Source organism: Nansenia antarctica (genome assembly GCF_963989245.1).
Source record: "Nansenia antarctica genome assembly, chromosome: 8".
Taxonomy (NCBI): Eukaryota; Metazoa; Chordata; class Actinopteri; order Argentiniformes; family Microstomatidae; genus Nansenia; species Nansenia antarctica.
The window spans coordinates 15,658,953-15,666,284 of record NC_137678.1 but is presented as its reverse complement, the minus strand read 5'-3'; positions in this window follow the sequence as shown (position 1 = coordinate 15,666,284).

Below are 7,332 nucleotides of genomic sequence, written 5' to 3'. Positions count from 1 at the left end.
AGTTGAGGATGCAATGGGGATAGTAAGGCCCAGACCACACCGCAGACGTCAAGCTCAGTAGCGTATGTGCGTTTCATTTCGGCGGCCATGTTAACAGGTTAGAGCAGCCATACAGCCCATGTTAACAGGTTAGAGCAGCCATACAGACCATGTTAACGGGTTAGAGCAGCCATACAGCCCATGTTAACAGGTTAGAGCAGCCATACAGACCATGTTAACGGGTTAGAGCAGCCATACAGACCATGTTAACGGGTTAGAGCAGCCATACAGCCCATGTTAACAGGTTAGAGCAGCCATACAGCCCATGTTAACGGGTTAGAGCAGCCATACAGCCCATGTTAACAGGTTAGAGCAGCCATACAGCCCATGTTAACAGGTTAGAGCAGCCATACAGCCCATGTTAACAGGTTAGAGCAGCCATACAGCCCATGTTAACAGGTTAGAGCAGCCATACAGCCCATGTTAACAGGTTAGAGCAGCCATACAGCCCATGTTAACAGGTTAGAGCAGCCATACAGCCCATGTTAACGGGTTAGAGCAGCCAGACAGACGCGTGTCTCACGCTAGCTGCCGCGACACGCCATCTAGAGATTCGGACTCTCGCATATTTTTTCCACGTGTGTGAAAATGATCTGTTGATAGTCATATTGACATCATGCCAGCAACATACACGACTACAGTTTTAATGTCTACATCTGTAAATATGTCATAATGTTTTTTCTTTTTTTATCAACACTTCTGCTAGGCTATCTGCTGTTAATAAGTGAAAAAGAAGTGTGGATATTGAAGTTTAAAAATAATATAAATACAAATCATTTAGAACTGTGTAAACAAAACAAAAGTTCTATGACATCATTGACATGTCTAAACAAGTCTCTCTCTCTCTCAACACTTTCGCTATTTGTTTCAAATTAAAAGCCGTATAGGTAGCCTACTATTATATTATAGTGTTGCTGAGGTAACTAAGTACTCTTGCAGTGAAAGAGGGTAAACAAAAACGACGTGACTGCTTTCTGCTTATAAGCGTCTCACTTCTCTAACCGCTCATTAAGGATGGACGACAGCCAGAACAATTTATAATGAAGTGAAATGAAACATTATATTATTGATGGCCATTATCAAAGGCAAACTCAATGTACAAAGTTAGGGCTGGCAGTAGCAGCTCCGCAGTTAGAGCCGCAGCAGAAACGCTGTCACTATGGAAACCGCAAGCGTGAGAGCCGCAGCAGTTCCACCATGCACATGCGCTGCTGAGGTAGAGGTGTCCACCATGCACACTCGCTGCTGAGGTCAGTGTTGCCAGATGGCCGTTTTTCCAGCCCAATTGGGCTGGTTTAGGTTGCATTGGGCTGGTAAAATTGGGCTTGGGCTGGTGGACAGAATTTGGGCTGGTTCAGAAACATGCATCACTGTACACTGTACCCCACTGGTATGACGTGTCTGTGTTGCAGTCTACCAAATTAGGTCAAACCTATTTGGTATTTGAGCAACACTGGCTGAGGTAGAGGTATCCAGGGTGTCCCAGGGGTGAGAGAGGAGAGGAGCTAATTCAGCCCTGTTCAACTGGGTTTACCTGCAGACGCAACCTCAAATCCCGTTAACAATCTGAATAAACGCTGTTCTGAATAAAAACACCCTCTATGACCACAACTGCACTGCGAAAAGTAAATCTAAGTAAGATGAGGTATCTTAAATTAAGGCAATATATATGCTTGTTTTTTTGTCAGGATGCACTAGTTTTAAGATATATTTTACTTGGCAAGTGAACATTTCCTGTTGGCAGATAATTTAGCTTAGTAATACTTCCCCCTTTGTATTGCTTTTTTTCTTGTTTTTGAGAGCTGACTTTTTGCAGTGTGCCACATGCATTATGAACGAGATAGGAACTCGCATTCACATCCTTAGGGGCTAGAACACTCTCCATAACCGTGCACAATGTTGTAAAGGGCAAGCGTGTCATTCAGAGGTTCTGCATCCATTCCTCAACTGTAAATTCCAGGAGCATTTACTGTACTTAGAATGTAAGTTCTCTGGAGATGACACACATGGTCTCTACATAGTGTATCCACTCTCCCTCCTCCCCACAGTCCAGTCTCTCCCTCCTCCCCACAGTCCAGTCTCTCCCTCCTCCCCACAGTCTCTCCCTCCTCCCCACAGTCTCTCCCTCCTCCCCACAGTCTCTTCCTCCTCCCCACAGTCTCTCCCTCCTACACACAGTCTCTCCCTCCTCCCCACAGTCCACAGCTCTCCCTCCTCCCCACAGTCTCTCCCTCCTACACAGTCTCTCCCTCCTCCCCACAGTCCATCACGGCAGGTTCCATTCCTTTAGTCAAGCGCGTGACGAGAAAACACATGTATATCAGCAAACAGCAACATTGCAAAGAGAGCTTTGTACAGCACCAAGTCTTCTAATGGCATCCAACCACAGCATGGAAGGATTAAATGGATATATTACACTAGTAGGCAGACTGTGTTTTTTCGATTGCTGTGAGAGTTTTAGCCTCTGCTTCGTACACTTCAAAATCGTTTCTGGCCTCGCCTATGAATTGTAAAGGTAAAACAAGCAATTGCAAGGTAAAACACTTAAAGTAGTGATTACCAAACTTTCCGCTACTTTCGTACCCCTTTTGGTCTACAGTACACACCTTCCGCATACTAGGGATGTGCATAACTCAAAAATGTTCATGGTCGAACAATCGGTTGGTGATATGAACGAATAATCAGCTTATCAGCTATATAATACTGTAGCGAACGGGAATCTTCTAGTGTAACTCGCCCCATGCGGGAGTCGAACCCCGACCTCCCACATAACCGACGGCCGCGCTAACCATTAGACCAAGAGAGTTAACTCCCTTGGAGGAGCTGTTAACGGGGCCTCATACAGGATCGTTACACTATCCTCACCGTTCGGGAGAGCGTGCCCTCACGCTTCACTATGTCAAGTCCCTCACGTGGACACGCTCTCCGATGGCCTTCCTTCCATCCCACTTCTGACACCAGTGTAGCGAACGGGAATCTTCTAGTGTAACTCGCCCCATGCGGGAGTCGAACCCCGACCTCCCACATAACCGACGGCCGCGCTAACCATTAGACCAAGAGAGTTAACTCCCTTGGAGGAGCTGTTAACGGGGCCTCATACAGGATCGTTACACTATCCTCACCGTTCGGGAGAGCGTGCCCTCACGCTTCATTATGTCAAGTCCCTCACGTGGACACGCTTCTCCGATGGCCTTCCTTCCATCCCAACTTTCTGACACCAGTGTAGCGAACGGGAATCTTCTAGTGTAACTCGCCCCATGCGGGAATCGAACCCCGATCTCCCGCATAACCGACGGCCGCGCTAACCACTATACCAAGAGAGTTAACTCCCTTGGTGGAGCTGTTAACGGGCCCCATACAGGATTGTTACACTATCCTCACCGTTCGGGAGAGCGTGCCCTCACGCTTCACTATGTCAAGTCCCTCACGTGGACACGCCTCTCCGATGGCCTTCCTTCCATCCCACTTCTGACACCAGTGTAGCGAACGGGAACTGGTAGTGTAACTCGCCCCATGCGGGAGTCGAACCCCGATCTCCCGCATTAACCGACGGCCGCGCTAACCCCAACACCAAGAGAGTTAACTCGCTTGGTGGAGCTGTTAACGGGGCCTCATACAGGATCGTTACAATACGTTGTTTTTAAACTAACTGATAAAGTAGAAGCCGCACACTCTCGTTCCAGATGCAAAAAGTGTATAATTTATTGACAACAGTTTCGGCCAGAAGCCTTTGTCAAGTCTTACTTTAAACTACCTGTCAACACCATAGCACCATTTACATTTACATTTACGGCATTTAGCAGACGCCTTATTCCAAAGCGACTTACAATCAATACATTTGAATACTAAGCATGTGAATCAGCAGTCCACTATTCGTTGCAGGAAGAGTACTCTAGCTCGGGCCCGGGGCCACTGATAGAAGGAAAAACCTTCTCCCTATTATCGCCTTCTACTAAAACCTTTTTTATTTTATATTTGTTTATTTTATTTTTTTACTGGAGAAACTGAGAAACAGTACAAGGGGGGCAGTAGAAGTTCTTAGGGACACAGTAGAGGGGAAAGCGGGTGTCTTTAGGAGACGTAGTGGTGAGGGTCAGAAGATGTCTCAGGAGGAGCAGTTAAGATGTAACCTGAAGAGATGGGTCTTCAGTCTACGATGGAAGATGGGTAGTGACTCTGCCGTTCTGACGGCCGTGGGGAGCTCATTCCACCAGCGGGGAGCCAGTGTTGTGAAGAGACGTGATCGGGCAGCCCGACTGCTGTGTAGAGGAGGTGGGGCCAGTCGGCCAGCCGAGGTGGAGGAACGGAGTGAGCGGGCAGGGGTTTGGGGGGTTACCATTTCCTTCAGGTAGGCAGGGGCTGTCCCTTTAGCTGCCTGGTATGCACCACATCAACACCACTGGTTAGACTAAAAACTTTACTTTAATTATTAATTGTTTTGAACTTTTAGATGCAGCCAGTCAATTGTTTTAATGAAGAAGTACAGTGCACCCAAACCACCCCCTGGGGCTCCCACCCTACCACACCATGCTAGCAGGGGAAAACAATCAGTTGTTTGTCGCAATAATATGCGGATTGGTGTTATATGACGTCAAGCCCATGGAAACTTTCATCAATGACAAAGTATTGAACACGGCTACTAATGATCGCAAGATCGGCGGTTCGTACCCCGGTCGGCCACATGTCGAGGTGTCCTTGGGCAAGACACTGAACCCCAAATTGCTCCTAATGAGGCCGGCGCCTTGCATGGTAGATTGCCGCTATTGGTGTGACTGAATGGGTGAATGAGAGGCCAGTGTAAAGCGCTTTGGAATAAGGCGCTATATACAGTAAGTCAGTCCATTTACATTAGATCTCTGTTCTCTGGTCTGCTGCATCTCTGTTATTGAAAGTCGTTTCGCTGGTACAGTATTATTGTAAAATGTAAATCAACCAAACGCAGATTTTAATATCGGCCATTCCGAGGCCTACCCTGTACCTGGGAATGACTGGGAAAAGGTAGAAAAGGGCAGGACAGATTAATTTGTAGCCTATGGAAATGCATCTCCGGTCGTCAAGCGCTTATCGTACGATTATAACTGACGTGACACATGAAAAACGTAGAGTAACTTACTTTCCACCTGGGCTTGGACTCCAAAACAAGTCAAGAAAAAAGACCATAATAAAAACATGCGCATCCTAAACGGGGGCATTTTCTTTGGCCCCATCATTCATCTGTAACACCGCTGCTCGTTGTTGTAAAAATAAAAAATAAAAAAGGATTTCCTGCCAACTGCCACTAACATGTTTTGCGATAAACGACACGAAATGATGTTCGGTCCGTTTCACCCGCTGCTGTCGCTTCCACGGACAGACAGAGAACCACAACAACCGATCTACTGTAACTTCCTCTTCTTCTTTTCAATTTGAACGGCGGTTTGCGAGCAACTTGAGGCGCATTACCGCCACCTACCGGACTGTGTTTGAACTGTCACTTCGGTTCCTCTTCTTCTTTTTATTGGCCGTTAGCAATGAAATGACGCAACACCGCCGCCAACTGGACGGCTGATATATAGGCATAGATACAGTATGACCACATCGATATGTGAATTGTTTAATAATTTGGTGCATACATGTTCACCGATACAGTCTGGCAATAGAGATGCTAAGCTAAATGGGCAACGTGCTTATATTTCAGATATATAGGAAAAGCGCGACAAAACGGGAAAAAACAACAGCTGCGTCCCAGTGTTTGCCCTGTTCTTCTTCTTCTTCTTTTAAGCTTAACGGCACCTTGCATCCTTGATGTTGCATTACCGCCATCTTGTGGAGTTAGTTAGTTAACTCCTAACTTGTCCGGTTTGTCAGGTTTTCCCTATCAGTCCTGTTCTCATTAAGAAAGCTGACTAGACACTTCCTTGTCCACTTCCACCACACTCCACTATGCCCTTTAAACCTGCTCCTGTTAGTCCTGATCTTTTCATTCCCTCCATCATGTCCTTTCTATCTTTCCTGCAGTTAACAAGTACATGTTCTACTGTTCCTTTTACCTGACAATAGTCATAGTCCAGTTGGATGATTTCCTGTAATGTGGAGAGTTCCATTCACGTTACTGTGCCCTCTATGCTCTTTTCTATTTCCTCCCCTGTTTCTCTCTCTACCCTCTCTGTCTCTGTTTGGTCCTGTATGCAGTTGTCTTCCTCTTGTCTCCTGATCCCACTGCTGCTGACACTCTTCATTGACTTTCCTATACAATACCCTTTCCCTCTGATTTTGATATTTGAATTACGGTGTCTGTTTCCTTCTTTAACAGCTTGTTAGGCTAGTTTATCCACTTATCCACAAAAATATGTACCGGTAAATACATTTCCGCGTTGTTGAAAATCATTGACACACTCGATGGTCAACTAACACAGCTTGTTTTGTGAGCCTGCTAACAATGTAAAGTAGTGTTATAGTTATTAACTAGGTAGCAGTGGGGATTACTCACCGAATCCATTGCCTTGCAGTATTTTGGCTTAGCTAGCGAGTGTGTGTTGTGATTTTCAACAACGTTGAAACGTAGTTCAGTGTTTCAAAAGATTGGTTGCCGACATGCGGACCAAATGACCAGACCATTTGTGTCACAAATGTTTTCATTAACCTGTCGCAGAACTTCTGGTAGAGACTAGATTTGAGCCTAATCCCCATAGGCTGCTCTGGAAGTCATAGCGCAGAAGTCCCGCCTCCCATAAATGTACAACCTTAATCTTGTGGCTCATTACTATCTCACAGTTCATGTTGCAGGTCCTTACAGTCTAGTATGGCACTCAAACTATTTTACACTTTGTTTCTTTTGACTGTTTTATTGTCATTCAAAACCACTACTTTCACTTCATTTACACATTCACACTTTTTAAACCTCATAGAGCACCATAGGCTACTTGGGCAGCACAACACATGCCAGGAATAGATTCACAAAGAAATTAAATGAAACTAACAAAACGGTTGTAGTAGTAGGAGGCTACTGTCACTGAGAGGATGTCTCAGATTGGATGCAGCTCTGTTGCGTTGTGAAAGGTGGGCGACAGTGAGCTCTGGCGCACCCTGGGAGTCTTTATGAATGAAGGAGAGACTGCAGGGGCTGGGGGGTACAGGGGCTGGGGGGTACAGGGGTTGGGGGGTACAGGGGCTGGGGGGTACAGGGGCTGGGGGGTACAGGGGTTGGGGGGGTACAGGGGCTGGGGGGTACAGGGGTTGGGGGGGTACAGGGGCTGGGGGGGTACAGGGGCTGGGGGGTACAGGGGTTGGGGGGTACAGGGGCTGGGGGGTACA